Source organism: Dermacentor variabilis, chromosome 8, assembly GCF_050947875.1.
Source record: "Dermacentor variabilis isolate Ectoservices chromosome 8, ASM5094787v1, whole genome shotgun sequence".
NCBI lineage: Eukaryota > Metazoa > Arthropoda > Arachnida > Ixodida > Ixodidae > Dermacentor > Dermacentor variabilis.
In genome coordinates, this window is record NC_134575.1 from 116,489,040 (window position 1) to 116,513,371 (window position 24,332).

The 24,332-nt window shown below is 45.4% G+C and overlaps 1 long non-coding RNA gene across 1 annotated transcript; it reads right to left on the reverse strand.

Annotated features, from left to right (window-relative positions):
- Positions 1–8,812: 8,812 nt before the first annotated feature.
- On the reverse strand, positions 8,813–10,778 carry LOC142591243 (uncharacterized). Its single transcript, XR_012830412.1, has 3 exons — positions 10,616–10,778; positions 9,654–9,822; positions 8,813–9,219 (listed from the first exon to the last, which is right to left on the reverse strand). It is a non-coding gene; the product is annotated as an uncharacterized LOC142591243 (long non-coding RNA).
- Positions 10,779–24,332: the final 13,554 nt, after the last annotated feature.

Sequence of the window (24,332 nt, forward strand, 5' to 3'; positions counted from 1 at the left end):
GACGTGAACTACACGTCTTGAATTGACGTAATATTCTAACGTAAATGAAAGCTAGCCGTCCTAAAACAGGATTGTAATGCGAGAACCGACTGTCATTGGAGGAGCTAGATGTCACCATTCTCTTGAATGTTTCGATTACCACTGAACCAAATGCTGCATGCTTTAGTTTTGAATGCCTGTATGCATCGCCAATTATCGCGTCTAAATCTACGTCAATAATACATTTGTATTGCGCGCGCCTCTGAAAGCAGCAGCAAAGCCCTTCCTTGTTATTTGACGAAGTAATGTTACACACTTAATCAGTAAAAACAACTCCATAACAAACACTAATTCCGACGAAAATTCAAGTTTTACTACCAGGAGGTTTGTGCGGGCTCGCGCAAAATTTCGTTTGACTCTTCGCTGCAAGCCTTTTTGTTTTTGGAAGCGCCAAGATATAGCATATACAATTCGTGACCTGCATCAGGCTTTGCTCGCATAAAGGCCCAGTGTGCTTTGTAAAGTACGCTATCGTAACGTTTCGAAGAATAAAGCGCCATTCACAAAACTTTCACAACGCATCTACAGTGCGAAAAGATTGTCTGACACGAAAAATCAACAAAATGTAACTGGTCGATTTTTCTCGGACTTTAATGGGTTGAAATTGCTGTGGGAATCACTGCTACTCTAGAATAGAAGGTCCTGCATAGCACATGCGTTACGACGTCGCGGAACAAAAGATAGGGAGCTCGATGTCCGGAGAACAGGGGTAATGTGTCCACGTCGTTCTTCAGCTTGAATAAAAGCGATTACGCCGTAATACACAGGACGTTTCATACGCCATCTGTTTCGTGCATACGCATTTTAAGCCGAGTGGTCCTTGTACCAAAAATTTAGAGGCAGTATATTTCTTTATTTACACATAGTGAAGAGCATTTTACTAAGGTTCAAGCATAAAAGGGCATTTTGGGGGATCAAGTAATCGAAAAAGAGATGTCAATGGTTATAGGAGTAGCTCGACAAGATACAGCGTATGCCGAATACGCACAATAACGGTATGCCAGCAAAACACTCGTAATAATGGTATATATCGAAAACGAATCCAGTAAAAACTAAAGCAACATCACGTAACCGGACACATCACAATATCTTCAAAATATTACGGAGCTTTGTTCCACTTATCACCTAATCATTCCGATGCGTCTGTCAGTACTAAGGCATATAGGTGGGTTTTGTTTGAAAATAAAAAGAAAACTGGAAAAATTATGTTATTTTAACTTTCACGCTTCTTGCGCAAACATTAACCAGAATATATGTCACCGGGAATGCGAAGCTCGCTGCGATAGCTTTGGGACACTGTATTGGGATAGCGATAGCTTTGGGACACTGGGGGTGAAATGTGAAAACACCCGTGTACCTTGATTTGGGGTGCACGTTAAAGAACCCCAGGTGGTCCAAATTTCCAGAATCTCCCCACTGCGGCGTGCCTCTTAATCAGAAAGTGGTTTTGGCAAGTAAAACCCCATAATTAAATTTTTAAGTTTCTATTCGGCGAACCTGAGCCCGGAAATGCAAGTTGCATTCACATCGCTACGACTACGACAGCGGCGAACACAGTCGGCCACTGTCGAAAATCTGATCCGCCAGTGAAACGCGTCGGCTTTTATAAATGAGTCATCGAAGTTTTCAGAGTAATTGCTGGTGCCCGCGCGTATTCCAGAAATTACTACACTATTCCCGTCGCGCATACAGTCAGATTACACAAGCTTCGGTGACAACGGACAACGGATAGGGCCATCGATAACAATCCAGTAAGATCCATTAAGATAACAATCCAGTAAGTAAGGCGCGTCTGGCGCTGAGCGATAAGTTTAAGTTGTTAGTGAGCGAAGTGCACTCCCCGAGAAAGCGAAAAATAAGTACAAGTAACTTTCGCGACATCGTTACTGAGCAGCGAAAGGACGACTCTCTCCGGTCGATCATTGAGCGCTTGACTTCAGGACAATAAGATCGCTCGACTATAATGTTCGCACCCCATGACGACTCTTCATTGACGCAACATCAGCTCTGGTGGACCAGATTTACTGCTAGTTGTCCCTCGTCACCTCCGTCCTACGGTTCTTGCTGAGCTCCACGAAGTACCCACTGCCGGACACTTTAATACTTCCCGTACTTGCGACAGGGTTTGACGTCGCTTCTTCTGACCAGGCCTTTACCACTCTGTGTGATGTTAAGTTGCGGTTTGCGACCCCTGCCAGCGGCGAAAGAGGAAATGCGCGCAACCTGCTGGCCACCTCGATCCAATCGATGTTCCAGGGGAGCCTTTCTTCCGTGTCGGCATGGACTTTCTTGGCCCCTTCCCCACATCCAAAGAAGGAAACAAATGAATGTCGTTTCGTTGCCACAGACCATGCGACGTGCTATTCCATTACACGAGCCCTGCGCACCAGTTGTGCTACAGATGTAACAGACGTTTTACTCAAAGACGTGATTATTCACCATGGCGCGCGAAGGCAGCTACGGACAGATCGTGGACGCTATTTCCTGTCCCAAGTTGTCAAAAACATACTTCATTCCTGCTCTACCGAACAGTAGCTCGCAACCGCTTATCGCCCACAAACGAACGGACTGGCTCAACGACTGCATCGAACCCTTACAGGGAAGTTGTCTAAGATTGAGAAGACCATTGCGGGGGTCGGGACAACGCTTTGCCCTACATGACGTTTGTGTGCAATTCGCCACGTCCTGATACCACGGGTTTCTCGCCTTTCTACCTCTTGTTTGGTCGTTATCCCACTCTGCCTTTTGACACCTTGCTACCTTCGGTGTTGCGATATACCAGGGAATACGCCCGTGACGCTGCTGGCCGAGCTCGTATGGCTCGCCAGATTGCCTGCGATCGACTTAAAGCGGCTCAGACGTCACAAAAGATTCGCTACGACAGCCGTCACCACAACCTTGAGTTCTCTCCCGGAAATCTTGTTCATATGTGGACTCTAAGTCACCATGTTGGCCTGTCCGAAAAACTGCTGTCGCGCTGTAACGGGCCCTACCAAGTAGTGCGACGATTTAGTGGCATAAACTACGAAATCACCCCTGTTGAGGACACGCCAGGCTCATCCCAGCTACGAACTTACAAGCAACGCTGCTCGTCTAGTTTACTATCATTCCAAGAAGCGCCGAGACGGCGGGGGGTTATGTTACAGTGCATTCGTGCAGGACCGTGCCCGCAAGAGGGAGGCGAAGAGGAAGCGGTAAACTGCCACCTGGAGCTGTAACCTTTGTGAGAGCCTGCGCGGTTACCGCGAACTTTTCCCCATGTAAATGGTTGTGAATGCATTTGTGCATCGGGCTTCCTCTTGGTAACAAAATGCTTCCTCATGATATAGAAGCATAAAAATTTCTGAGTAATGGTTCTGGGATTTACAAGTATAGTCAGCTTCCATTAAATCGACCCTGACTGGACCAACGAAACTGATCAAATTATCCACTGGGTTAAATTAAAGAAGGTGCAAAACACAATGCCACAATAGACCACTGATTTATTTGGCAGTTATTTTTGCCTAATTCTAACACACCCCCAAATCAAACGCGTGCCCACTTTCTTTCTGTCTAAACTAGAAAAACTCACTGAAGCTGAAATTCAGGCCCGTTGGTCGTTCGTGATTGTTATTCATGAGGTTATTCATTTCGCCGCTTTTTAAGGCTTTATAGTGTCCCTCATTGAAGCTAAGCACTCAAGTCGCAAAAAAAAAGGGGAATAGCATTTCCTTGTCTGCGTGCGGCCTTAGCTATGTCTTGCCTGAAAAAAATCAAAGTTTGAGGCAAGTTTCAACCGAGTTATCACCCTAAGAATGCAGGATACGAAAAACATGTGCCGTGTAAGTCAACCTATAAAGTGATTCGTTACATGCGCAATAGCTTTCAGATAAAGCGTAAAAATAAAGAAGATAACCGCAGGAGAAAATGCTATATGCGCACAAGATTGCGCATAATCTAAGTGTGGGTAGCAGCTGAGGTATAGAAGTAGTTATTTAAGCACCTAATACGCTCGGAAAAATTTGTGCAGGACAGGATCGCATAGTTTCATCAACAATAAAAGTAAATAGATTGGCATGCACGGTTTTGCATACACCAGCGTTTTTCGAAGTTTAGATCTTCCGTTGTATAGTGTTTGCCCCTGTCTTGTGGAAAAGTAAACATCGGCCGAACGGGTCGGTGTGTAAACACAATACTTTGTGAACACAAAAGGTCACTAGGGGGAAACGTTCATTTTTATATCAGAAGGCATTGTCCACAATGTGGGTGCTCGCCACTTTTCAGTGACAATACAGTTTTTTCTCTCCATAAGAATCAGCTGACCAGCGAAATAGTAGAAGCCTTCCACATCAAAAAAGAAAAAAGGGTTGTATCAGTCACCCTTCTGTTCCACTGAGCTATCGTGAGGTCACCTTTTTGTAAGAGAACTAGAATAAATTTTTTAATAATAAAAATAAATGTGTTAGGGTTGCAACGATTGGAGAACACCGATTTAGACATGTTGCCTATCTTTGACGCCCGAGTGCGCACCAGTATATATAGTCATAAGTGCTTCCTCTTGTTTTGCATGTCTTTCATCCCGGAGACCACGCAGGTATATAAATATGAAGTGCTTGTTCACAAATAAAGTGGTTGCAAGTGCGGCAATTGTTGTATGTCCTCTCCGCTTTGTCCTGGTCACTTCCCCCACATGGTATGATGATTAGTCACCAACTCGCCTAACTTTCCACATTATTTACCCAATGTCTTAGCTGCTGTTGTGTCCACGCACTTCCTGGTCGTTTGAGGCAGATGTCAACAAACCGGTAGCAGTCCTCGCTGCCTACGGCCTAGCTTGATGGCCCTTGGTGGCGTTGGCGCTGTCCTCAGGTGTCGGCCTTGGATCGTGGCTTCGCGGAGGCATTCGCACTAGCACCTCCACCAGTTCTCACGTAGTAGTGACAATGAAAAAACACAGCAGCAAAACTGTCAATAGCTTAGCTAAATTCTTACCGAGCGAACCTGTGCCCAAAAATGAAAGTTACATTCAAAGCACAACGATGGCGGCGAACACTGTCGGCGACCGAGGAAAACCTGATCTGCCGGTCAAGCGCGTCGGCTTTTATACATGAGCCATTGATGTTTCCCGAGTAATTGCTGGTGCCCACGCGTCTTCCTGAAAGTACTACACAATTCGCGTCGCGCCCACAATCAGGGGCACAAGCTTCGGTGACAACAGACAGCGCATACAACCATCGATAACATTCCAGTAAGTTTCAATCATGCAGGGGCGTTTTGCTCTGAGCGATCGCTTTAAGTTGTTAGTGGGTGAAATGCAGTCCCCGAGGAAAGAATAAATAAGTACACGTGCCAATATTCTCTTTAATTGTCAGCACATTAACAGGAGCCGTATTCATAAGAAGTTATAGCGCTAAACCTGTCCATAAGAGCAGATTCTAGACAATTGTTTTGCCAGATATACCGTAAGTAAAATCGGCCAGCCAATGGCAGGAAAGCTTTGAGAATTGCGGATCCTTGATTCACAGTACCTCTCATCATTCCGTGAAAGCGCTTCACAATGATTCATAGTCATCTACTCGCGGAGCTGTTATATGAGTAACAGATACACAGTAGTGCCCACCTTACATATATTACTATTGAATTGAGAGGCTGCTTCACATGCGCCAACTGGTAGTGTATTCGCAACTTCAGTGTCTACAACACCCTTGACGTTTGCTGAATAATGAATTGAGTCATTGCGAGATCACTGCCAACTCGCAGGCATCCGCATTTGTCGCGACGAATTCGGAGTCGATGCATTGTTCCGCCGTAGTTGTCGCGCTATACCACTATAATTGTCGGCACACCACTTTCCCAGGCATGCACTCTAGTGTGTTTCATCCGGAAGATTTTTCAGCAGAACGTTTGAGTTAAACTTGTTTTCTTTCTCCAGTGCGATGTGCTTACGTCGTTCGACGACTTGCTCCAGCTCCGTGAAGTGCGTTTCAATTAAAGCAAACAACACATAACATGTCTGTGCACAAATGAACGGACTAAAACGGCCCTCCAAAAGTTTTTGAACAAGGTAAATAAAATTGCGAGTCACTACACAATATTGTGATAAACAGCTGAGCGTATTTTTTTGGAGCAAAGCTTTCTTTGCGAATATTCGCGGATTTTCCTCACCGTGGTTGCTGCGTGCTGTGTTGCTGAATAGCCGAGATCGAAAATATTGTGTAGATCCAATTAATATGTAGCAATCTGAGAAGTCAAGCTTTCGTAAAGCGAATAAATAAATTCTATGCAACTGATTGTAATCTGCGCCATGTATTGCACCATAGCGCTTACCTACCAGTGAATGTGGCAAGACGCGGAGACCTCCACCACGTGGCCCACGTAACACGCATTAACACTGTCCCCGTGATTGACCACTTTTCTATGACACTATCCCCCGAATTCACAAACGCACCTCGACTTGACCCTCCACTCGAAATGCTCCTTGAGGGCGGTTTTTCATTTCACAAATCGCCCTCCCCTTGAAGCGCGCCTTGAGTGAAGGAAAGCTCGAGCGCTTCACTCGAGAATCTCAAGGTAGCCTCGCAGCCGCCTTGAATCGCTCCTCGAGTGAAGTTAGTGCGTAAACATGGCTGCCTTGCGATCTGTCGCTCGCCTCGTCAGCTTTTTCCGGTTGACGCCAGTTGCCTCCGTAGCTTTTCTTTGGTTAACCGTGCTGCGCATTCTCAAGGGCTACGTTTTAGGAACTGGTGCAGTCGTCCGGAGCGCATCGGCAACGAAATCGATCCACTGCGGCGCCGAGACAGATCGGTCGTCCTGTCAAGAAGACTGCGAGCTAGAGCAGTGACTGTCGTCTTACTCCGTGCAAGAGCCAGTCGATGACCTGCACACGGGTATTCTTACTGCCAGTGCTACGAAACTACTATCGGCGTGAGTGCATTCACGTGTTTCTCGCGACTCATCGTAGAAAGCCGCATCTGTTCAAGCACGGCGCGATACATGACTGCGGCGGACTTCGAACTTGTAAAAAGAAAACAACTACGAAGATTCCTGTCATTAGTGCGTGTATTGCCTGTGTTCGTGTATTGCTTGCGCGAGCGCCGGCAGTCGCCCCGTCGGCGCTGTTTTTACTCGGGCAGATCATCACTGCCTACGCTAATCCAAGGACAGCGAAGCACACCGCAGCAAAGCGAGTGTCTCTGTAAACGAGCAGGTGCGCTCCCTTTAATTTTTGCAATTTTCTGTAATTTGATGCGGCTAGTTGCGCTAAGGAAAATAAGAAATGTACTGTAATTTCGCGCTGGCCGTGTGCAGTTGGTGCAATTTAAAGTCATAAGCAATAATTACGTAATCCTTGCTTCAAACCATTCAGTTTATTTAGCTTGTCATCCCTATGAAGATCCGAGCTCAACAAGGAAGTCACCAACCATTAAATGGCATTCAGAATTATACCTGCACGTACACACAGGTTAATGTAATGTTTTGTTCGAATAAAAGCGACAGAATAACAATACAACAGAGTAGAGTTTTTGTACATCACATTATTTTTTATTCCGATAAATAAAGGTGTAGCAGTGTAGTGACGGCTCCTAATACAGACAGTGCTAGCAAGCGGTAGCAGATATATATCGCACACCTTTATTGCGAACATCCCAGCTCTCTATAGGGTTCATTATATAAGTATTTGATCGATGTATGTCGGTCTTGCTGCGCAAGCGGTAGACCAGCTGAAAAATGTTTCTTTGCAAATAAAAATAAATAAATACAGTATGAGCTAATTAATGTAAAAAAAATGGCGCTCTAGAACACAAAATTTTTAAACGAATGTATTATTACGAAATGTGAACTAAAGACAACGAATACAATACCTAAGCTAGTTTTCATGGACCTTTTTTAAAGTCATTCTATGTTTATTACCAACCTTTTGCCTTATGCAGAAACCCGGTTGCCAACACACGCACGAAGAGCAACTGCATTTCCAACTGTGCTGTGTATGCTGCGCTTGCATTGGTGTGCACATGGAGGAGAGGTCCAGTTAATGCCCTGCTGCACTATAATGAATGAATGTATTTATTTCCATAAATATACAAGTTTATGGAGGATGTAAAGAAAAAAGTTACAAAAGAGCATAGCCGTCGAAATATTCTGCTTAAGACATCTATCCCTTTTCTGACATTCTACCAGCTGAAACATCATCACTAAAAGCAGTTTGACTGCATGAATTTGCCTTCATAGACACGTTGCAGCTGCAGTCATTGCATTTTTCATCCAGATGTCCTTTCTTCAGTCATATTTATTAAGACAGTATGTACCCCTTAATAATTTCTGCTCAATTCAAGTGCCAATTTTTTTCTAAAACAATAAATTAACACTGTTCTCGCCTTTTTGTACTTTGATAGTATGCAATAAAGCGTGCACTCTTATCCTACAAGAAGAAGCAGTAATGAAGGAGAATTAAGAAAGGGGGTTAACCGAGGGGCGCGATTTTTAATAATCATATCATGAGAAGTCAACAAGCAAAGTCACCAAAGACAACATAGGGGAAATTATTTGTACTTACTAATTGAATTAAAGAAATTATAAATTAATAGCAATGAAAGTGGATGAAAGAACAACTTGCAGCAGGTGGGGAATGATCTAGTTCTAGTAGTAGTAGTGGTAGTTCGTTCTTGTAGCAAATTATAAATACACAAAAAGTGGAAGGGAAAACGGCGCCGTGGTAGCTCAATTGGTTAGAGCATCGCACGCCTATGGCAAGAAGTTTTCTCATCCCCTTTCATTGCCATTAATTTGTCATTTCTTTAATTCAATTAGTAAGTACAATTTCTCCTATGTTCTCTTTGGAGTCTTCGCTTGTTTCTTTCCAAGGATATAAACAGAAGGAGTAGTACTGCTGACAAAGACATTCTAGGATAAAACACCATCTCTGTTCAAGACAGTAGCCTGTCGGGTGTAGCCACCCGACGGCATGCAGTGGTAAGTTCTTGTAGAATATATGCTGTTTCTACCCTGCTTCTAGCTTCAGCTTAAGATAAATTATGACGGCCCCAACAATGAGTTTCTTCCATTGGATAGAGATGACAGTTGGCTTCAATGGGGCTTGCAGAACTTCAGCTATTGACCGAGGTACAACACCCAGGGTAGCAGCGGGTCTTGTGGGATCCCAAAATAGGCCAAATGGTGATGCAGACTGTCACAATGACAATGCTGAAAAATACAGTATAGAGCGCATTACTACCGTTATTTCGGAAAAGCTGAGATCAACCATCAAAACGATGGCATATTTTTAATCTACACTTGCTCATGCTAAAGTAGCTTCAGCATGCCACTAAATACTGAAGTGCTGGCTACAAATGCTAGGAAAGTGTTGCATCACAAATTGTGGGCAGCAAAAAGCTCCTGTCGCAGCTGCAACGCACCACGGGCAACTGATGACTTCGCCCATCATATTCATGCTATTTAAAACAAAAATTATATGACAGCTGAAAGAGAATAAAAATTAATTTGATTTCATTATGACATGGCTGTTTAATTTTTGTGGTTGTAAATAACACAGTGTCCGTTTCGCCATATTGTGAATGTGGCGACACGTAACATGAATATTTTAACAAAGTTTATGTAAATAAGCACAGACTAATTACCGGGTAGGTTAGTCAATAACTTCTTCAGCACCTAGCTTTCAGGGAAGCGAGCTGCTGCAATTCCAACAGGCAGGCACCATATCTACCGATACTTTCAGGTCTGCCAGAAGCCTACTGTGCAGCACAGGCGTTGATTTTTTCATCAGCTGGTCCTTCCAAAGCCCACATCCTGCACCAGAATGCCAAAACTTTTATGTAGACAGGGCGCTCGCGCGCTAAGTAAATTCAGTATACCTAAGCAACGGAAATGAAAAGACGTAGCACAACTAAAAATATGTCGAAATTGCGTGAATTTGAAAGCACAGTTTATGGAACGCGCATCAGCTGCTACCACATAGCACACTGAAAAAGTTAAAACGAAAAAACAAATGGTGGTGATGAAGTACTGACAAGTGAATTTTCGGAAGATTAAAACATTGCGTAGCGCATATGTGAAGTGAGGAAGCACAGGAAATGCAGGCACCAGTGCTGGTTCGTTGACCATATGTGCTACAAGTTGAGCAAGCCGACTGACCACCACGTCTTCTAAAATAAAGTAGAGGACTCAAAAGACGCTTTTTTTCCCAGCCTGCCGGAGCTATGCACTCAACCATATACGCATTCTGCCACATGTATACTATAACTGCTTCTCCTCTACCGAAAGATTTCATACGCGATACTGGAATGATAGTTGGATGCAGGCGCCGATCCGTACCTTCTACATTTTCCTTTAAAAAATCGAAACCAACAACAGAATGTCGTGCCGAATCTGCCACAAGTTGCCATTAGCAAAAAAAAATATATGTTTTGCACAAGCTTATTCTGTCTCGAATATGTTTAAGGTACTAATGAATGCCTGCAGCATAAGCAACTTGAGTCAATCATGCATGTGCACATCGGAAACGGCTTATCGACAGCGCCGCGTTAACCTCAAGAAAACCGCATTAACATACTGTGCTTCCATGAAAAAATGGCTCACTCACCCATTTTTTCTGTCCTGTTATTGCGTTCAGCAAACTCACAGCACCACTCGGTCTTGAAGGTAAACAAAGCTGCCCATCGACCGTTCCATCTGTGGCCTCAGAAGTCATTCAGGCTCGGTCACCATGCGCAGAAGGACAGAATCACCCATCATAACCGCGTTTAACAACCGCAACGTCAGTCACCAATGAAACAAACAGCAGCGGACAAATGCCGGCGCAAATTATCTTGGTTGCGCCATGCGCCATGCTCTCAGCTGTCGGGATGCGATTGTTGCCAGACCTCAAACACAGCTCCCGCTTGCTCTATCAGTCGAGCGCTCACAGTGGCAGCGTTGCCGAGATAAAGTTGTGCATTGTGCCATGTAGTTGTTTGATTAGGAAGATGAATGAACTGAAACACATATTTGTCTTAAATAATGGGACTTTTAAGAAGCACATTGAAAAATAGTCTTGATATCAGACGCTTTTCTCGGTCGACACACTTCACTTAAGTCGAGGGCGCATTTTCAAGGCATTCCTTGGCGGAGGAAAGGTGAAGTAGCGTTCATGAAACGCAACGGCGCCTTGAGTGAAAGAAGCCCCGTCGCCTCGACTTGGCTGAGTCGAGGAGAAGCTTCAAGTGGAAGGCGTGTTTAAGAATACGGAGTTATATCTAGGGTCCTTCACTTTCGGGTTTTCTATTTTCTGAAATTTAGGGTTTAAAAAAATCGTGTTATTTCGAAAAGAAACCTGGGCGAAGGTTTTCTTGTACCGCAGCCCAAGGTTTGAGATTTTTCCGGTGACCTTTACAAACGATGGTCTCATTGGCCTAATTATCAACACAAACGTTGTAATGAAAGAAGGCGAAGCAGGCAAAGAAGGCACTCACAGGATAAGAATAATAATGATTCATTTCATTTTCCTTCAACGTGATGGGGAAGATAAGGGAACCGCATGGTTACTTCCCCCCCCCCCCCTAAAGGAAACACGCATATAATTCCATAAAGTCAGACAGTTCAGCGAAAGACTAGAAGTAAAAACACATTTTGGGTTATAAAATTAGAACCAATCCCTACAAGCATCCTTGAGGCATTAAATATGCAAATTATCAAACGAGTGAACATGCAAGTGTACAAAATTATTTAATATATATTAACATGTAATACGAATGTCAGCTGCTCGCCATTCCTACGCTTAACTCTTCTCTACTAATCCTCGTGCGAAAGAACTATTATTGCTCAAGAGCGACCACATAAACAAAAACAAGTAGAGACGGGTTTAAAAATTAAGTTATGGGGTTTTACGTGCCAAAACCACTTTCTGATTACGAGGCACGCCGTAGTGGACTACTCAGGAAATTTCGGCCCCCGCGCTTCTTTGACATGCACCTAAATCTAAGTACACGGGTGTTTCGCATTTCGCTCCCATCGAAATGAGGCCGCCGTGGCCGGGATTCGATCCCGCGACCTCGCGGGCAGCAGCCCAGCACCATTGCCATTAAGCAACCACGGCGGGTAGAGGTGGGTTTGCTGATCGCTTTTAAAGTCCTATCTCCGCATTTTTGAACAAAGAAACAAATACAAAAATTTGCGCACACGAACATGTTTTGGCGTGGATGTGATGCTTTTCTGTATATCTAACAAGTCCTTGCTGACTTTTACTGTCATTTGCACTGGGAGGACTTCCTTGTCCATCATAAGGGGGACCTGTAGGGCCTGTCGTCCTTGTCTTTTGTCCCGTCTCACTGGTTGCCATTTTGTGCTTCCGCAACGAAATTAATAGAATATTGACCAGGCGAGTCAGCTGCCCTTCTATGAACGTAACGTACTTTGGTAAACATCCTGTGAATGTCAAAGCAACCATTCGTAATGGAGAGCAACGTCAGCGCTGCGTTAATTTGCTCGCTAGTGCACTATTGCCGTTTAAATGTGTGAGACGAGCGAAAAATGCGACGTCATTAGCCATTGTCGCATTCGTCTTAAAGCAGCTGATAAATTAAAAAAAAAGTAACAAGCTTTCGTTCCCTCAAGACTGCTAGCCACTGAATATATTTATTTTTATATACGCCGGATTTCGCTAGAGTGCTAGGCGAAAACGGTCAGATGCCACATTCGTGGAATAATAGTGAAATTAACATGACATATAGCTTGACAACTTGCTTAGAAAAGGTGGACAGCCTGCATTAGCTTTGTAAAACCTTCATTTATGATTACTCTTCACAAACTGCCAAACATCGGGGAAAATTCGGTTTGACCGGATTTTAGCACATCTTGCTCGGGCTCAAAAAATGGAGATTCTAATCAATCAACCTTTTATACACGATTATAGTTTATACACCTTTTATACACGCCTCCAATACACGCTGTGAAGGTAATTGTACAGCGAAGCTGTAAATGACAACTAAAGCGATTACCCATTCCAACGTAGGCTGAAATTGTTCGCGTGGCGACATTCACATGCAGTTTACCTAATTATCAGTCTAGGACGTTTCGAGAGCCAGCGACTTGCGCCGCTACTTCGTGTGCATACAAAGAGTGGACGAGCGAGAAGCGCCGCGGTTCGTATGTACGCTGCTCTTCAGGGGCGCGATCGGAGATATTTTGTTCGATACGCGTTCTGTTCAGTTGCTGCAACGTCACATAGTTGCAGTATGCAAAATTTGTGACAGCGGGGCGGAGAGAGCAGCCAATCAGGAAGCGGTGACCTCCCCGGAAGTTTACTTCCGTCGTGTGTCGTCTGCTTGCAGACAGTATACAACAAAACGAAATGTTTCTCGTCTTCCAAATGGATGAAATCTTTATCTAAAAAATGTATTTTTTCTTCTCAAGCCCAAGCACGTTTTCAAATAGTAGTACGTGTGACTACTGCAATTTATAACTATTAGTTTCTTTGCGTCGTCCGTAGGTGCTGTCACGCACAGCGAGAAGAAAAAAGAAAACGACGGGAAGAGTGGCGCACTTTTCAAGAGGCAGAGACAACATTCCAGTGGCTGGCTGGCACCGAAGATGGGGTGGATTTCTCTGTACAACCAACGAATTATTTGTTTCGAGAAACAAAAACGACGCCGGAATTCACTTTCTGCCATTTCTTCAAACGCGTTTCGCACCGCCACCCGCTCTCCTCCTTCCTCTAGAAACGCGAGCGCAACAACCTAAGTTCCCAAAGGAAGCGCCATTTTCTCGAATTAAACTATGGATTGGATTCAAACGTGCCATTCGGCAGCCGAAAAGGCCGCCTGTTGGATCCAATCCAATCCACCAGACGCGCCATGCGAAGCCGTATGATCGCTCCAAACTTCCCAGCTCCCGTCGGGTTCGGCGCCTAGCAGACGAAATGCTCGGTGGGAGGATGATTGACAGGAGCGTGTCGTCATTTTGACGTCACCAAAAACGTGGCCGCGCCCCGCGGCTGGCGACGTCGGCGCGGAGTAGGCCAATCGCGCGCGCCGGTAACCGAACGAACGCGCCGAACAACCATCTCCGATCGCACCCCAGGAGTCCTCACCATACGTGGACTTTCAATAGCACTGTCACAACACAAATCAGTTGCTGGGCTGGTTTTTATTTTACGTAAGAAAGTCTAGTTACGTAACTCCCTGCTTTGTATGCTACAGTCAAGCTGCCGTCTCCGTGGCAGCTTGCGCAACGGTCATCTTTACCGGAAAACGTATTGCTTTAGATTTGTCCTGTTGCTTTTCCTTTCCTCTTTCCTCCCCTCCTTCCCATCTTCCATTGCTGTGTTGCTGACACCTCCCTTCTTAGGAGTAGGCAGGCGTTGTGCCCCTTCCGGTGGCAGTTGCCAGCCTGCTCATCACTTTCCACTTCCTGTTAATTGTATATATGTGTTGAAAGCGCTACGTGCTTCGCACTGCATTTATGTGCAGGAGCACCTTACCATCAATTATGTGTTTCGGACGCTTGTTTTGAGCTTCTTCTTTATTGAAACGCACGCTGTGTGTAGTATGTGTGATTACAAAGAATGTATGCACTGTTTCGCGGTCGGGGCTTGCCTCGTCGCGCTAGAGCACAACCACTCAAGCTGAGGGTTGGCTGCGTGGACGTTGACGAACGTTTATACAGATAAGGACGTGTGGCAAGTCCATCGTGTACGTCTCGTGGCTGCTGCGAGACACTTCAGCACCTTATCTTTGAGTGTCCCGCTTTCAGTGCGCAGCGCATGTCGCTAGTCAGAGACTATCATCTCCTTGGCCTGCGGTGTACGACAGTCGACGAATGTTTTTACCCCAGTGGTTGTGTGTCTAAACGTGATAAGACTCATCGCACTCTACTTACTTTTCTAGAGTTAATTTAGGTTCACGTTTGTAGCGTCGAAATTATTCTATTCATCATTCTGTAGTAGCATGACCTTCAGTGACCGGCCCTCCTGTGTGTGATGTGTACTGTATTCTACTTTATTCTTTCGATTTGTCCTGTTGCTTTTCCTTTCCTCTTTCCTCCCCTCCTTCTTATCTTCCATTGCTGTGTTGCTGTCACCTCCCTTCTTAAGAGTAGGCAGGCGTTGTGCCCCTTCCCGTGGCAGTTGCCAGTCTGCTCCTCGCTTTCCCTTTGCTGTTAATTGTATATATGTGTTCAAAATAAATGCACTGTTCGCTTCACATTGCTGAGCGCTAGTAGCCTCTGCCTTACGGGGATATGAGCCATAGCATTTGGGGGTATGAGCCATAGACAATGATAGTTGTCTGTCTACGTTACGCCATGAAGAAATCCCTGGATCCTAGCAATCGACAGCTTCGCTGTAAGTAGTGGAGACGGCGAGATAGAAGCAGTCAGTGGTAAACCACTGCTTGACGGGCCTCACTGCCCGTAGATATCGAACAGTGAGCGCAACTGCTGTATACAACATAATAATTAAAAATCAGAATAACATTGTAGCACACATCATAATCAGCTACTGTACAAGTATGTTTAACCCTTAATCAGCTGGTCAAGGGCATCAACTAATCAAGACAGGAAGCAGTCAGGTGCAGCAGCATACTACACAAAATGAGCGTTGCCACAACATCAGTGAACTTCTAGCAGCAGCAATCAGCGTTGCATCAGAATTACACAGACGCTCGCGTCTACACGGGGCAAGTGCCGCTAGCACGCGCCGGCACGGGCGTGCCAAAAATGCACGGGCGTACCAAAAAAATGCTACGCTAAGAGATCGGTCGTGTCTCTCCCGGAATGCTGAGACACCACCGGTCTACGCGGTCGCTCGTCGCGATAGCTTGGTGACCCGGTCGTGATCCTGCCATATGCGCTCCTGTGGTAGAGACGACCATGGATCAGATCAACGTTACGAGTGCTCAGAGCCAGAACGCTTTCGAGGAACCCAGTGAGCACTGCTGTTCGGCCATTGCCGTCCGCCCACCACAGTAGTGGGACCAACATCCCTCGGCATGGTTTCTTAAGGCCGAAACGCAATTCCAAGTGGCTGCAGTATGTGCGCACAAGGATCAAAGTTTCACTGCACCGTTGCAGCTCTCTCACCCGACGCCATTGACGAAGTAGCCGATTTGTCGAACGCCCGACAGTCTACCTCCGCCTATGACGATCTCAAGGCAGCCCTGTTTCAGCGCACAGCAGCTTCACAGCGTCCTCGCATCCAGCAGCTCCTGTCCGATGAGGAACTCGGTGTCTGACGCCCTAGTCAACTTATTCGCCGAATGAGGCAGCTGCTCGGAGACAGCGCGAGATCCATCGACGACACGCTGTTGCGCGAATTATTTTTGCGGCGACTACCGGCTAACGTGCAGATGGTCATGGTGACAGCTGCTGCCGCGGACCTTATCGGACTTGCTGCGTTGGCAGACAAAGTCATGGAAGTAGCCACCCCAATCATCGTAACCACGACATCGTATCCGAGTGACAATACAACCGCCTCACACACCTTTCCTGCTCTTCAGCAGCGCGATCTCCGCTTGAATCCTTTTGTGAACGCCTGGAGCGCATCATGTATGCAGTGCAACATCGCCACACGTCATCTCGTCGCCCAGGCAGCCGTAGTTCCAGCAAATCGAGACGCACAGACATTCGCCATAGAACATGACCTAAAACGCCGGGCGTTTGCTAATACCACTGTCGTTTTGGAAACGACGCTCGTCACTATCGGCATCCCTGCGCTTGGCAGGGAAACAGGCCGGCCGACCCCTAACAGTGACGAGTGGCCCGGCCCAGATGGTGGTGGTAAACATTTATTATTTGAGCCTTTTTAGAACATTACTTCTGAGGGGGCTCAGGAGCCCGTAGGGTGTCCGGGAGTTTGTGGCCCTCGGCGACCCTCGGAGCCCAGTCCACCAGCCGTATTTGGTCGGATGGGTTGGAGCTAGACACCACGATCTCCCAGCCCTCGACGTCGGTGACTTGCCACTCAGAGGGTGGCTGGAGCTCAGGGCATAAGAACATTATGTGATGGAAGTTGGCTCTAGGCGCGCCGCAGAGCACACATTCCTGTCGATATAGGCCTGGATGAACCAGTGCGAGAAAAGCTGGAGAAAGGAAGTTTGTGCCTGAAGCTGGCGTCAGGTAGTTTGTTGGAATTTCGTTAAGGATTTATGTGGGGGAGGATATCTCCACCGCATTTGGCGGTAGTGGAGGGTGATCTCATGATATTCTACCAATCGGTCTCTGGCGTTACCCAAGTCATCGAACGGCGTGACTCGGTTGACGGCTACTCGAGCCATAGAATGGGCCATCTCAATGCCTGGATGCCCTGCGTGCGCGGCCACCAAGATGAGCTTAATTGGTCTAAGGGGGATCTGATGATTCAAAATTTTTCGTGCCGGTTCATGAACTCGGCCTTTCTAGTAGTTGCGAATTGCAGTTTTGGAGTCGCTAAGGATAACCTCGGCAGCGGTGGCTAAGATGACCAGCGCTATGGCTGCCTCCTCCGCGTCTATGGATGTGCGCGCCTGTATTATGGGAGCTGCGATGTAACCAAGTTGATGTGACACTACACTTACGGCACAGGCCGGTTTCTGTGGATAGCTAGCGGCGTCGACACACACAGTGAGGTGGTCTTGCTGGTGTTGTTTGCAGGGTGCTTTTGCCCTGGTGTGCCTGCGCGCCTCATGATGCACGCAAGTGGTTTCTTTTATCTGACGGGCAGAGTTACGCGACAACAGTTTTATTCGACAGAAGAGCTGACGTAAGCGTTATTCCCGCCCAACGCTGCGACCGAAAAGTGACGCCTGTGTCATTTTTGCAAGCCGTCAACGGCACCAGGATTGTACTTTTTCCGTCACGCTCCGTCATATTAAACTTTGGCCTTCGACGAGCTGGATTTTTCTGGTTGTAGACGTCCCTCGCACAATCATTGGAGCAGACTTCTTGCATAACTACGGACTCCTTGTCGACGTTCAACGCCGCCGTCTCATCGACTCCGTTATCCCGCTGTCCGATCCCGGCGTCCCAGCAACAATCACATCACTGATCTCGCCTATTTCTACCATGCTGGAAGAACCGCTAGCCTAGCTCCTGCGCGAATTTTCCACTTTGACGCGCCTGCCCGACTGGACGCAACCGGTCTAACGTGACAAGTGCCATCACATCGTCACCTCCGGCCCACCAGTCCTTCCGACTCTGGCGTTTCTCCCCAGAGAAACTCAAGGTAGCTTGCGCGGATTTTGCATACATGTTGCAACTTGGCATCATCCGCCGTTACTGTAGTAATTGGACATCATCATGCACTTCACATGGCGCCTAAGAATACTGGAGACTGGCGCCCATACGGCGACTACCGGGCGCTAAACAACATTACAGTTCCTGGTCGCTACCTTCTCCCGTACATTCAGAACTTCACGGTAGCGTTGCATGGTACGACGATCCTCTTTAAGATCGACCTCGTTCGCGCCTATCATAGACTGCCGGTCGCTGCAGAAGACATTCCCAAGACCGCCACCACCACACCGTTCGGTCTTTTTGAATTTCTCCGCATGCCATTCGGTCTACGGAACGCTGGTGAAGCCTTTCAGCGTTTCATTGATTCCGTCACTCGAGGCCTACCTTTAGCTTTTGCGTACATTGACGGCCTTCTCGTCACAAGCTCTTCCGCAGTTGAGCATCTTCAACCCTCATGGTTGTTGTTTCCTCGCCTTGACACTAGAGGAATTATCAGGAACGCCGACAACAGCGAATTCGGTCGACCGGAACTCGAGATCCTCCGGCATATCGTCGACGCTAACGGCATTCGACCGCTGGCGTCTAAAACTGGAGTCATCGAAGACTTTCCACGACCGACTACACTCACGAAGCTTCGCCAATTTCTCGGTTTCCTGAACTTCTACTGCCGATTCATTCCCCAATTTCGCACAACTTCTGGCTCCGCTAGACGCTGTGATGGGAAACAAAGGTAAGCAAGTGCTTCAGTGGACTGAACAGGCCACCGACACTTTCACAAGAGTCAAGTGTGCCCTCGCTGACACCACGCTGCTCAGACATCCAAAGGCAGACACGCCCACTGCCATCATGACAGACGCTTCAAACCCCGCTGTTGGCCGCGTTCTGCATCAATTCATCAACACTATGCGGCAACCACTCGCCCTTTTCTCTAATGAACTGATGCCTGCACAGGACCGCCGCAGCGTGTTCGGCCGTGAATTACTCGCCGTTTACCTAGCTATCAGACATTTCACCATTTCCTCGAAGGCCGTGCATTTACTCTCTCGGCAGACCACAAGCCTCTTGTGCACGCAACGAGCCGTTCGGGGTCCTGTTACTCGTCCCGCGAGAGTCGACACCTTTCCTACATTTCCGAGTTTACATCAACGTTCCGCCACATCAAGCGCACCGAAAATGTTCCAGCCGACGTTCTGAGTCACGTCAATGCCGCTTCCACATTGACGTCAGAATCTTTTTTTTTTTATGTTTCAAACCTTATGTTTCAAATAAGTGCCGACCTATCATTGATAAGTTTACATCGTCGAAGCTAAAAGGTAACATTCTTTCTAAGAGGAAGGAGTTTCAGTCTTCAAAGGTTTCAGTTAGCGAAGACTTTTCGAGAGCAACTCGAAGCTCCCGGAAAAGGCTGCTTGAATTTGGTAAAAAATCTGGACAGCCATTCTCGCTACGCGTAAACAAATTATATATTAACAAAATTGCTTATGTGTATTGCCATGTTACTGACCGTGTGTGCAAACTTGACACTCGCAAGCGCTTTCTGCATACCTGCCTCACATGCCGCCAGCTCACGCGCGCTTATCGACGTAGCTAGCACGAACGCACCCATCCAGTCAGCTGTCCCTTTTATATTCCAATGTACGTAGTCTGTGCAACAAACACGATGGTTTATCATCGATAATCGACACATGTCCGGCGAATGTTGACTACTAACTGAAACGTGGCTTTCCTCGGCGATTGCCGACCATGAATCATTGCGAATCAGAGTATAGATTTTATCGTTCGGACCTTACTGGTCGTCCAGCTGGTGGTGTATTATTATTAACTGCCAGGGATACCGTTGTTTCCAGTGTTATTATGGTTGAGACTAATTTAGAATTTTTTAGTGCATGCATGTATATTTATATAGCGCATAAAAGGTTTATCTTCAGCGCATGTTGCAGGCAACCAATGTCTTCGATCACATTTTGTCACGAATTACGTGATGTCCTCAGAAGCTCACTGCGCAATTTCCCAAGTGCACTTTGTTTCGTTTCGGGGACTTTAATTTACTCGCTATTTATTTATTTATTTATTTATTTATTTATTTATTTATTTATTTATATTGCAGTCTCAATGAGGCTATTGCAGGAGTGGGATGAACAACAAACATAAAAATATTTAAAAACAAGCTTGCATCAATTGTTTCAGTGGTAGTGAACGGATGTTGCACGGTAATGAATTCCAGACTTCAATTGTTGATGGAAAAAATCTTTTTTTAAAGGAATCAGTGTGGGCAAAAAAAGTTGAGATATTTGGCGCATGGCGACCCCTCGTACATGAGGGTTTGGAAAAAGTCAAATAGTTATCTGGAGAGGAGAGGAGAGGAGAATTGATAAACGTGTGAAGGAATTTCAGGCATTCGAGTTTGCGACGGACACTCTGCAAGAGGAGTAAGACCAAATAGGGGAAGAGAGTTAGACGGTGAAAATTTCTTGTCGTATCTCCTACAAACTAAACGCACTGCCTTTTTTTGCACTGATTCTAGTTTTTTTTTCACGTCACAGTGTTTGCATGGATTGCATACAACGCAGCCATGTTCGAGGATGAAGCGAATGAGGGTTTTATTTGTAAGAAGTTTAGTTTTTTGATGAGCAATACGCAGCGTAAAATGTAAGTAACCTAGTCTTTTAAGGGCCTTGTTACAGGTGACATCAGTCCGTTTCGATCATGACAAATCGTGTGTTAGCAGGATACTTAAATACTCGAATTCGAAGGCCCTATTTAAACTAATATTGTTAAAGGCATAGGCAAACAAGGAAGAGCATGAGCGCCGTGTAAAAGACATGGAGACAGTTTTGGAAAAGTTGCTATTCATTTGCCATGCTTTAGGCCAGTTACAGAAATCGGACTACTGACCCACCAAGCTTTCAGCCTACCCGTTGCTCACCTTATTCTGCTAATGTACTAGATTTGCTGCTTACGAGAACTCCAGAACTCGTTTCACACCTCGTTTTTTTTTTTTCCAGGCATCAGCGGTCATTGCTTTCTTAACTGCAGTATGCGGGCCTGTACGCCTCCCAAGAAGCAGGCCAAATTTATTAAAGATTGTAAAAACGAGAATTTCTCTGCCACAAATAACGAACTTGCAGAATTCATCACTGACTTTATGCCGAGCTTCTACAGTCGCACCATTCAAGAATATTAGACTAGCTTCAAAGAAAAAGCTGCCTACTTGATCGATCGCTACGTTAGAAAAAAAAACGAATTCTTTCTTCTTCCAAAGCTTCTTGGTTTAACGCCCACTTTAAGCGCTTGTTAAACAAAAATAAAAGCATATTCCGCCGAGCGGAAGTGGCGACGACGCCCGAACGACGGCACGCGTACAATTGCGCTGATCACGAGTACAAAAATGCCATTGCGCAGGCGAAAGACGCGTTCCACAATTGTACCATGTCCACTCTGTTTAAAGATAACCCTCGGCAGTTTTGGAATGTAGTTCTGGCAGCAAATCTAACACGGTTCACTTGCTCGACAGCAATGGTGATACTGTTGCTAATGGTGACTGCTACAATGTGCTAAACGATGTTCTTGTTTCTTGCTTTTCTGGCTTAACAGCCTTTTCTATGCCAACAATCGCCGACTCCTTGTCTTGTTCCAATGAATTTCATCACTGTAGATTCAGCTGGGGTGCGCCGTCTGATAGAAAATTTAAATTCTAGCTTTGCAGGTAATGACAACATAAATTCTAAGTTTTTAAAAAATACAAAAGGTTACTGTTCCATTATATTTGCTGAACTCTATTCGCAGTCTTTAGAGACTTCTACTTTGCAAGATGATTGGAGGGTGGGTAAAGTGGTTCTACTTCACAAATCAGGTAACACCACCCACTCTCCCCTAAATTGCAGGCCAATATTCTAACCAGTGTACTCTGTAAACTTCTTGAACACATCATTTATTCAAACTTGGTATTTTTCCTTGAATCAAGTATGCTTTTTCTCTCCTTGTCAACGCGGTTTCAGGAAGCACTTCTCTTGTGAAATGCAGTTATTCTCTTTTACTAACGATCCTTTCGGAGCTTTTGAAAAAGATTTGATAACCGACTGCATCTTTTTAGATTACGCTAAAGCCTCCGACGCTATATCACACAAACTCCTCCTCCTCCTAAAAATGAGCAAGCTCAGCATAGATACTAACATCCTAGATTGGATTCAACGCCCTCTGACTAAGCGCTTACAGTGCGCTCAGGCTAATTATTATGACTCCCCTACTGTTCTTGTTACTTGAGGCGTACCACAAAGATCGGTTCCTGGCCCATTACTATTTCTTATATATATTGATGACTTACCTGTCGTTAATAACTCTCGCAATACTCCTTGCTGATGATTGTGTGGTTTATCGTGTAATCAATAATTCACAGGACGTTTCTATTTTGCAATCCGACAGTGACGCTATGTCTAAATGATGCGACAAGTTGCTTATGAATCTCAATATGTAAGAATATGAGAGTAATGCACCACAATAAAGTTATTGGCAACGTTTCTTATACCCTAATAAATGCGCGTTAACCCCCATTGATAGTTACCGCTATCCTGGCTTGCCTGTAAACCACAGTCTCTCTTGAAATATACACGTTGAACATGTAATTAACAACCGTAATCGCATGCTTGGGTCTCTACGCCGAAATTTTTTCTCCATGCCCTCCGATTTAACCAATAAATTTTACGCAACTTTAGGTACGTCAAAGTTAGAATATGCTTGCTCTATTTGGGACCCATCTAGCTTCGCATTAATCACCGCGCTGATCGACACGGGCTCTCTGATTGCTATCGCTACACCAGTGTTCCTTCAATGAAAGGTAATTTAGGTCTGCCGACACTTCCGTCACGCCGTAAGTGCTTCCGCTTAAACCTCCATCACAAAATGTTTTACACTAAACCAACACTTGAAAACGATCTCTTCCTCACTCCAGATTACGTGTCCTCACGGATCAACCATAAACTCAAGTTTAAAATTCCTTCATGTCACACTAACACTTGCCATGCCTATTTTTTGCCGCAAACAAGCAGTGACTGGAACCACATTCCCGCCTCCGTCGCTGTAGTTGAAGACCTTGCCGCCTTTAAAGTTGCCATTAACAATTTATTGTTAGAACACTCATAGCTGTAATACCCTCGGGTCCTGAGAGTATGAAAATAAATAAATAAATAAATAAATTAATAAACCTCGGCGATGTTAGTACCGGTCATACACAGCGTGGTAAAGCTTCTAAGGGTGGCAGCAATTTTGGCGCAACCACTTATGGTTAGAACAACAGAAGGATCTCCGCCTGTTGGATTAGTTGGTCTAACATAGTTACTTCTAGCTATAGCGCAAAAACGTACACATACACACAAAGAAGACACGGCAGACAAAGATGAGAGCTAGTACTAAATATAGTTGGTAGTAGCGCTTTAATGTTTTTTTTTTTTTTTTGTTGCGCTATACTTGGAAGTAACTAAGTTAGACCAAGAACCGGGAGGTTCAAGTTCAACGCTAAATTTTAGTATCGCAGTCAGTGCTTTGCTCTTCGAACGAAGCTGCCTCTTTTTCTTTTTTCACTTTTCCATCGCCGCAGTCAATACCAATTCATAGTCGGGTCGCGAAGGCAAACGCAGGTGGCACAAAAGGGTTGCCGTTATAAACTTTATGTGATAACGCATCACCGCCTCCTCCAAATAGGACGGAATTTGCAAATCGACTGCCTAATTATTCTTATTGCTCCATTTATGCTTAATCGCAGCATGTTCTACAATGTTCCGTGCGATGAAAGAAACCTTCCAATGTTGCGAAAATTATTTCATACTAAACGTGAAAGGGATGTAACACGTTACTCGCCAACTATTCGAAATATAATTGTTATTGGATTCGGTCTCAAACACTATTACTATTCGCACGCTTCCACTTAATGCATTCAATCAAAAAGAATGTACGGCAACTTAGAATAGTTAATTATCAAATCCAACTTGGATCAGTTCTTGGTCCGCTTCTCTTTTTACTTTATATAAATGACACTGTGGGGATCAGATTTCTGTGGGTATTATAGGCTGTACGCTGATGACTGTGTCCCGTACGAAAAAAAATTTCCTATATTGACGATC